This window comes from Sorex araneus, chromosome 11 (assembly GCF_027595985.1).
Source record: "Sorex araneus isolate mSorAra2 chromosome 11, mSorAra2.pri, whole genome shotgun sequence".
Taxonomy (NCBI): domain Eukaryota; kingdom Metazoa; phylum Chordata; class Mammalia; order Eulipotyphla; family Soricidae; genus Sorex; species Sorex araneus.
Window position 1 is genome coordinate 946,707 of NC_073312.1, and position 9,857 is coordinate 956,563.

The following is a 9,857-nucleotide window of genomic DNA, read 5'->3' on the forward strand; positions in this document are numbered from 1 at the left end:
GACCAGCCGGGGAGGGGCTGCAGCCACCAGGGCTCAGAAGATAGCCCCCCACCGCAGACCGGGACCCGTCGCAGTCCTGACCTTGTCTGGCTGTCTTCCTATCTGCTCATCCTCTGTGGCCATCAGTGGCTCTGGCTGGGCTGAAAAGTCTTCACTCTCTCCGGGGTGATCGTGTCGCCATGTAGCAGCTCAGCCCCATGCCTGCAGGGGTGCCTGCACCTGTGCCTTGCCATCAGGCTCCAGAGTGCCTGCCAGCTGGGCCGGCCTTGCTGCACCGAGTAGAAACTCAGCCACCACAAAACAGGGTTGGGTGTGCAGGAAATAAACCCAGCTCAGCCCTGTGAGGGCTGGAGCATGGCACTCACAGCTCTGAGGACAGGAAGATAATGGCAGTTATTACGTGACCCCAAGCTCATCTGGGGAAAGGGTGGTGTGGCTACTGTCCCTCGAGATCACCCGACAGGCACCCTGGGGTGCTGTCCCACTGCCATGGTCCTGCCGTCCCCGAGACTCAGTTCTGTAGGTAAGAAAGCCCAGGCCTCATGATGGCTGCAAACTTCACATGGTCAGAGGTACTTGGGCTGGGTAGAGCCAAGGCTGGCTCAAGTCCAAAAAGAACTTGTAGGCTGAAACACCGCCCGTCCCCTCTTTGTCTATCCATCACCTGCCCTTCCCCCCCCCACCTACTCTGTCCTCCCCAGCACCTGCCCTTCCTCCACCATCACCAGTCCTTCACCCACCCCTCCTTCCACGTTCCCACCCGTCATCCATCCATTCATCCATCCATCCCTCCACTTCCCCATCTACGCCTCCCTCTGCCCATCGGTCATTCATTGTCTCGTTCTACCCATATTCACTGAGTGCCTTGACTGGTGGGCACTTCCCCACACAGCAGGGCTGAGGGTTGGTGCTGTGCAGAGAAGAGATAGACTCTGGAGTCACAGAACAGAGCTGGTGCAGGGGACTGGATGACACCAGGCCCACTTCTGTGTCCACGCATTCCCCACCGACCGTGAGGGAGCCGGGGGCATGCACGGAGCACACCCGCAGGCGCGACCCTGCCCAAGTCCCCAGCAAGCTGAGCGGAGTGCTCCTAGGTCACTCTCCTCGAACCCTGCTTGGCCTCCTGCCCCACTCAGCATTCTGCGTGCCGGGGCAAGGCTCTTTCCTAATGCCCAGCACCCGTACTTTGTGGAGCACTGACGGCTCTTCTTAAGGCCTGGACCCAGGGCTTCATTCCTGTGAGGCCCTCACCTCTGTGTCCTCCTGTGAGCCGAGCTGCCTGCAGTGCCCATGGGAAGCACCTTCTTCTATTCTTTCTTCCCTTCACTCTTTCTTTCTCTTTCTTTCTTTCATTCTCTTTCTCTTTCTTTCATTTTTGGTTTTTGAGACACACCCAGTGGTGCACAGGACTTCTTCCTGGCTCTGCACTCAGGGATCTCCCTTGGTGGGACTCAGGGACCATACTGGATGCTGGGATCGAACCCAGGTCAGCCGCATACAAGACAAGCGCCCTGTTAGACTCTCTGGCCCTTTCAGTACGATCCTTAATCCAGTAGCAAGGCTGACAAGGGCCATGAGGAAGAGACATCAGCACTGAGACAAGAGCAGGACAACAGGCCACCTCAGGCCACAGAACCCACAAAGAGGGGGACAGTGCACTCCTGGAAGCAAAGGGCTGACACGGCTGAGGCCTCGCAGGGAGACGTGGCCTGAGTGGCCGTGTGTCTCTCCCAACAGTGGCTCCATCAGGCCACTCCTTCCCACAGAGCACACTGCACGCCCACTGTGAGTGAAAAATCACGCCAGCTCTCCACTCGCTTCCAGACATCTGGAAACGTTTCCCAATGCACTTTATCATACTGGTTCTTGCCCTGATACCAAAATTAGATAAAGACAATACAAGAACAGATGTATAGGATCCCATGTCCCTGGTGTTTATCAAGGAGAAGTCCTGGGCAATCATTAGCAAATCGAATCAGGCTGTAAAAGCAGTGATGTGTCGTGTCTATCTGGGTTCTGGCCAAAGGACACGAGACGGATCAACAACACAGCACTGTGGTCTGTCATGTCGAGAGGTGAGGGAGGGAGAGAGTGCTCGGCTGGAGGGACCAGAAGGGCACAGGTCAGAATTCAGCATCCCCTTTTGCAAAAGACCACCACGAAAAAGTGAAGGGAACATTCTCAATCTCACCAGACCCATCACAAAGAATGTCCATGTGTCACAGGCTCTGACAGACTGTCTCAGGACAGGCAAGGTGTCCCCTCTCACCTTCCAGGCTGACCTGTGCAATGTAAGGAGCTATGGGAAGGGGAGAGGCACAGCTGCCTTTACTCTCGGGCGCCAGGTCAGCCACCCAGCAGCTCCTAAGGAGGACAGAAACTTTGGCCTGTGAGTGCAGCAAGGCTTGAGAGCAGGCTTCAAAGGGCCGCTGTGTTTCTAAGTATCTGGTTCTGCAAAATAAGACTTCAAGTTGTTTCACTAACAAAATGGTACAGTCAGGATACTTAGGAACAAAAGTAACAGAAGATGTAACCACTTAGGCAAGAAAACCCCAGAATCCGAGCCCAGGTGGAGTGAAGGCAGCTGTGAGTTGGCAGGACCCCAGCGAGGTGCAGCCTGCGCCTTGTCCAGGGGCTGGTTTTACCTCCAGCTTCAGTGACCTCACTGGAGGGTCACACAGTCTCGCTGGCCCTGGGAGTGGAGACAGTGACTGTCTGCTCACCAGCATCCACAGGGGTGCCAGTCCAACAGGAAACGCGGGTCCGGGCGATCAGAGCCAGTATGGAATAGACACTGACACAGGATCAAACAGACCTGCCTCTTCACACATGGTACCCAACCTCGCTGGGAGCAGGCCAGACCCCAACAAAAGCTAAAGCCAACGGCTTCTAGAACATATGTGGGTATTTTTAGGCTTTGGAATGAGCAAAGAGTACTTAGAAAAGATAGAAAAACTCTAGAAAAAAATGTTTTTAAGAGATAAATCGAATTTGATCAAAAGTTGGAAATGGCACACTTTGGAAAGTCCCTTAATAACTTGCAAAGGCACATCAGGTTACTTTTATATGCCTTTCACATCCAAAGGACAGAGGAGAGGCCCCCAGCCCCATCCACCCACCCACACTCGCACGGGGTGGGGCACACTTGCGCAGAGGGTGAGTGCAAAAGGAGCTGACTTGGCCGCTCACAATCCCAAGAACAATCCCAGAAAGGGCTGAGCCCCGGGAGGCCTGACACGCTCACATCAACACACGTCACAGAGCCCTTGCACCTCACACCACGCGCCCACCGCGGAACACACGCCCCACCACGGCCCACAGTGCTGAGGTCAGGGGGCTGGGAGCATGCCCTGACTTCCTCCGGAGGGCAGCTGAGATGTGACTTCCATTTGGTTCTGCAGTGGGGGCAGAGTAGTCAGACCGGGGGAACACCGAATCAAGGGGCCTTTGGCAGAAGCACATCCCCTCTCCCCAGTGGGCACCTGTCCAGAGAGCTCGTGACCTGAGCCTCGGGCTCAGGCAGGATGGCCCTAGAAGCCTACCAGGGAAATGCTGATCATGGCACTAGGTCGGAGAGACAGGGTGGGTGGAGAGCACCTGCCTTGTCTGTGGCCAACTCGGGTTAACCCCCTGCACTACATTCCGAGCACAGAGCCAGGAGTAAGCCCCGGGCACTGCTGGGTGTGGCTCCAAAGCCAATAATAACAATAATAGGAATTAATAATGGAACATTATTAAGAGTGTCTGGTTGGAAGACCTTCCCAAACTGATATGGTCTGACACCCCCTTTCTCAGAAAAAAATATTTGCTCAGTGCCACCCAGAAATCAACCTTCTTTAAGCGGCAGCCAGAATGACTAAGTGCACACTCCCTGCTGCTGTCCCGAGAGTCCGAGGCTCACTCTGATGACACAGATTAGGTTCTGGGCGCGACAGCAAGGCCCAAGTGCTGGGAAGGCACAAGGACTTTGACCCTCCTCAGAGCTGAGGCAGGTGGCATCTCCAGGGAGGTTCCAGCTGGCAGGTTGTGCTGGGGGGCAGAAGATGCAGGGGCCACATCTCCCCTACCAAAACTGAGGAGCGGCTGCATCCAGCCCGGTCCCTGGGCCCAGGCAGAGTTGCACCCTGCCTCTGAGCCTAGGCAGAGGACCCCCCACTCCTCTCCGTCAAAGCAGAGGACGCGCCCCCCACCGCTGCCCCTGAGCTGAGCAGAGGCTGCAACGCCCCCATCCCTGACTCTGCACCTTGGTGGAGTTGGTATGGACCCGTCAGGCCTGGGGTGGCTCTATCAGCCTTCACCCGGAAGCCACGTTCACGGCACCACACTGGAAGGGGGTCTGTTTCCGGGGAGCTGCCCACCAGTGACGCAGAGAACCACCAAATAACTTTTCACAAGCCCTGAGCGAAGAGGGGGTTGGGTGGTCTCAGCAGCCAGAGCTCAGTGCCCATGGGACACCCCTCCTTGGGGCCTGGCTCCTTCCCCTTTGGGTCTCCTCCCAGGACCACCAGGAACTGCATCGGTCCTGGTCCAGAGTGCCCACAGCTGCGGGCGGGTGCGGGACTGCAGTGGCAGGCACAGCACGGCCCTGCGCACTTGGGGCCTGTGTCTCTGGTGGGACGGGCGTGGGGCTGAGCCAAGGCCACTGCAGGCTGCCAGCCCTGCTCAGGTGTGTGGTGTGCCGCAGGCTGGCTCTGCGGGCCAGGCAGACGCTCCATCACCAGCCCCGTCCCAGGTGTGCTCAAGATCGGGGCTCGGTGCGTGGGTCCGGTGCAACCTGTGCCCTCCCGTGCCCCTCATCCCAGCCCTCCCTGGGAGTGTCCCGCGGTGCCCTGGAGGCGGGAAACAGGAGGCTCGAGGCCACTTCAAGCGAAGCGAAGGCAGTGGAGCCCTGAGAATCCCTGGCAGCTTCTCCACGCAAACTGGCGGATTTAATTAGGCTGTTTCCTGTCTGAAACATGAGTCAAGTGAAATATTTACTCCACAAACGGCTTGGCGTCACTCCTCACACGGCAGGCCCCGAGGACGAGCGGCAGGGCCCCCTCTCTTCTCTTGGTGCTGGGCAGGAGCCGGAGCACACCCAGTGGGGGCTGGAGCCTGGGCCCCCCTGCCAGAGCTCAGGGGCCCAGCAGCACGTACAGAGCTGTCCACCTCCAGGCCCACCGCTTGGCTGCCCGTCTCCCCAGCGGGACACCGGTCCACGCAGGGCAGCTCCCCCGCCAGCACGCCTGGCAACAGCAGCCCGCCTGCCCCGGTGAACCCTCGGCGGAGCCCAGCAGAGCCGCGGACCCCCGAGGAGTGGAGATGCATGCCCCAGATTTGGCCCCAGGGCTGAGCCGGGGGCAGGGCTAGGCTCCCGGTCAGGCGTCCATCCTGGGGCCCTGGCTGGACCCCCCTTGGCTTCTCCCTGGCCCCACGGTGCCACCTGGGAGCGGACGCCTGCCTGAGTGCTCTCAGGAGCACGTCTCAGGAGAGGCCTTGTCCCCAAGGTCCCTGAGGCTCCACCACGCGAGGGCGCTTGGACACCTCAGCCCTCAGACTCCCCTGGCCCCCACCGGGGTCCTGCACAGTGTCGCCCACCCTCCTCCCAGCAGGCACCGCCCCCACGAGAGCTAGCACGAGGCAGGACCAGGGCGAACAGGGGGTGGCAGCGCCCGGACGGCACAACCTTGAGAGAATCTGGGTCGGAGGTGGGCCGGCTAATGAGGACAGAGACTAATTCGGTGCGGCATGAAAAATTCATGAAAGCAGGAGAAAAGCTCCAAGAATAGGCGAGAATAAACGCATCTGTGGGCGAGACACGTGCCAACCAGAGGGGCAGGTCCTGCAGGGAGGGTTGCCTGGGGCCACGGCAGCCCCAGAGGGAGAGGTCCCAGCCGGGCTCAGAGGGCATCAAGGGGGTCGGGGGGCAGCATAAGCCCCATGCTTCGACCCCAGGTTAGCCCCCCAGCCCCCAGGACGCCCACCGTGAGCTGTGGGGGGCTCGGGCCCCCACAGTGGGCTCGGCCCAGACTGCGCTGGAGAAGCTTCCAGCCCTCTGCACTGCCCCACAGCCTCTGCCAGGAAGCTTGAGCGTGCCGGGCCCCGGGAGCTGACCCCCTCAGTGCCTGGGCCCGGCCAGCTGCCCCGTACACAGAGGCCTGGCCCTGGGGTTCCATCACCTCCTCCACTGTCACATAGCTGGAACTCTGCGGGGGCAGCAGAACACAGGGCCATGCCCAGAGACCATCGGAGGGTCCCTGTGCCCTCCAAGGCGTGCAGGGGTGTGGGGAGTCAGCCACCTTGCTGAGCACCTGCACGGGTGGGGGGAGGCAGCCTGAGCGGTGGGGTCAGCAGCGTGCAGGCAGCATCTGGACTCCTGGGGTTGCCCCTGTTGGCCCCAAGTCTCGTGGAGCAGGTGGACTGGCCTGGGCCACACCGCAGGACAGAACCTGACTCGAGGGATCAATGAGAAAACTTCGGAGTGTCTGGAGGTGTGGCAGCCCCCCCAACACGTGCTCAGGCGGCAGCCCTGGGTGGGGTGGGCATGGGCCTGGCACAGCTGCACGCCCGGTCCCACCATCGGCAGCAGCAAAGGGCGCCCTGGACCATGAACAGGGTCTGAGTCACCTGTGCCAACAGCCGCGATGCAGGCGGGGAGGGGCAGGTGCCTGCGGGAGACAGGAAGGGCCCGGGCACCCGACACGCCCCTCCTGACTCACTCGCACTGCAGCACTGCCCCCCACGCGGGGGTCCCAGCTCGGGCCTGGGGGCGGAGGAAGGGGGCTGTGAGCAGGGGCGCGTCGGGGCCCTTTGCAGGGACAGCTGGGATGCGGCGGGTGCTGCTGCCCAGAGCTGCCCAGCTGGGTGCCGCGTGCCTGGGCACGGCCTGGGCCTGCAGGCGGGTTCCTCTCAAGTTTCCTGATTCCTCAGGCAGGTGCAGTGCAAAGGCCGGGCAAGCACGAGCCACGGGCTCCCAGGAGGCCTCTCAGGGCTGCTCCTGCCCACAGGTCCACCTTCCCGGGACACCCCTGGGCCTGGGTTCCTGCCCTAGGCAGCACCTGGGGAGCCAAGGTCGGTGGGAGGAAGGGCCCCGCTGGGAGGCACCCTTCCTCTGCCTGCCACCCTCGCCCGGCACCAGGTGCAGAAATGAGCTCCTGTCCCAGGGACACCCCCATCAGAGCTCAACCCCCACACTCCCCTTCAGGAAGACAGAGCAGGCTGGGCCAGAGGCAGGAGTGGGGTGCAGGTGGGGCGTGACGAGCAGGAGAGGGGAGCTGAGAGGAGCGGGGTGCAGGGGACGGGTGCGGGGAGGAGGGGTGCAGGGAGTGTGGTGAGGAAGGGTCAGGGGTGTGGGAGGAGAGGGATGCAGGGGTGCGATGAGGAGGTGGGTGTGGGAGCAGCAGGGTACAGGGGAGGGGTGGGAGAAGGAAAGGGGCAGGGAGGATGGTGAGGGGAGGAGTGGGATGTGTGTGGGGGGCGCCCCAGTCCGTCCCAGAGGGGCCAGCGGTGGGAAAGGGCCCGAGAAGGGGGCTCCTGCCTGGTGCAAGGGGGCGTCTGAGCGGGCGGGTACCTGTGGGCGGCAGGGCCTCTGCCACTGCCCCTGCCAGTCACTGCCGCACACCCCTCGACTCCTCCAGCCCTGCGGGGCGCCCCTCTGTGTCCCGCGTCTGTCCAGGGCAGGTGTGGGGTCGTGCACTCCTGCTCCAGCACGTGTGGCCCCCCTATGCTCCCACCTCCCCGCCTCAGGGCACCCCTGCCCTCACACCTGGCCTCTGCAGCCTGGGTGGGAGGCAGGGAAGATGGGGGCCGGGTGGAGAAGTATCCACTCTGACTTGCAGCCCCTCATCCCCGGGGCCTGCCCTGCTGGAGACCCCACTCGGTGGGCGGGGCTGCCCAGCCCTCTGCACAATGCTGCTCCCTGCCCGCCCCGACCCCGAGCTGGGGCTGCCCTGGCTGGTGCCAACCGGGAGCTGGTCCCTGTCTCCGGAGTAGCCCAGGCTGGTGGAGGCTGGTGTGGGCCCCCCGGGTCAGTCAGCGGTCCTGCTCCACCCGGGCCCCGCAGCTCTGGGCAGCCAGCGCCCGCCCGGCGTGAGCGCGGCCCTTTCTGGTGTCTCTCACAGGGCTCGGCTCCGGGGTCAGACCTGCAGGTGGAGCCGGGCATCTGCGAGGCACAGGGAGCGGCCAGCAGGCCCTCTGGGGTCCCTCCTCTGGGGCTGCGCACGTCAGGGACCGGCCGAGACCCCCACGGAGCAGCTCCCAGATCTGGACCCTGTAGGGCCCCTGCAGGAGCCGGTGTGAGAGGCGAAGACGCAAGTGCCCTTGCGGCGGGGTCGAGCTCAGAGGGGCCCACGTTCCCCCGTCATTCTCCCGCTGGGGCCTGAGTCGTGCACCCCACCCCTGCAGCCCAGCACTGCACACCCATCCCCTACACCCCACCCCTGCAGCCCAGCACTGCACACCCATCCCCTACACCCCACCCCTGCAGCCCAGCACTGTACACCCACCCCCTACACCCCACCCCTGCAGCCCAGCACTGCACACCCATCCCCTACACCCCACCCCTGCAGCCCAGCACTGCACACCCATCCCCTACACCCCACCCCTGCAGCCCAGCACTGCACACCCATCCTCTACACCCCACCCCTGCAGCCCAGCACTGCACACCCATCCCCTACACCCCACCCCTGCAGCCCAGCACTGCACACCCATCCCCTACACCCCACCCCTGCAGCCCAGCACTGCACACCCATCCCCTACACCCCACCCCTGCAGCCCAGCACTGCTCACCCATCCCCTACATCCCACCCCTGCAAACCAGCACTGTACACCCATCCCCTACACCCACCCCTGCAAACCAGCACTGTACACCCATCCCCTACACCCCACCCCTGCAACCCAGCACTGTTCACCCATCCCCTACATCCCACCCCTGCAAACCAGCACTGTACACCCATCCCCTACATCCCACCCCTGCAACCCCGTACTCTGCAACCCCACCCCTGTACACCCCACCCGTATGTCCCCACCCTCTGCATACCCAACTCCCTGCACATCTCACCCCCTGCACACCCCTCCTCCTGCACAGCCCACATCTGCACACCCCCGTCCCTGCACACCCCCCTGCACATTCTCCCCCTGCACACTCCACCCCACGCATCCTCCAGTCCACACACCCACATCCCCTGCACATACAATATCTGGGTCTGCAGGGAGGGGGCTTGGGCCTAAGGGGGCAGTGCTGAAGGGCAGAGGAGGAGCCCCCCCCCACCCAAGGGGGCAATGGTGCCTCCCCGGGTCTCACTCCTCCAGGGGACGGCAGTGGGGACGAGGAGGCCCCAGGAGCAGCGCTGGCCTTGTCGAGCAGTGGCCAGGCTGGCCGCCGTGGCTATTCTTGGCACCCCTCAGCAGCCGTGACTCAGGAGCAGAGCGGGAGCAGGACAGAAAGTCCCAGAGGACCAGGAAGCTCGGGGAGGCCAGCAGGCCGGGCCCAGCCCTGAGCAAGGCCCCAGCATGGCCGACTGCAGAGCCGGGAGGCCGAGCCTCTGCCCACTGCGTCCTCCTGGCAGCCGCCCAGCTCCTCCCCCTCGGAGCATGGAAAATCTGATGTCAGAATTCCAGCGTCCCAGCGCCAGGAATGTGGCCGACCTTCACCTCTGGAGCCGCCTCCCCCGCCCGCCGCTGCCTGTGCTCAAGGCCTCCCCCCCATCCGCTGCCCCCTCCCCCACCCCGGAGCCCTGCCAAGCTGACTCTGAGGGCTCGCCCTGGCACACTTGCTCCTGGCGCGGTTTCTGGAGCAAGTCACCAGGGCAGCCTGTGGGAGGCGGGGTGAGCGTGGGACCAGAGGCCCGGCGGGCTCCTCCCGGCATGCTCTGTGG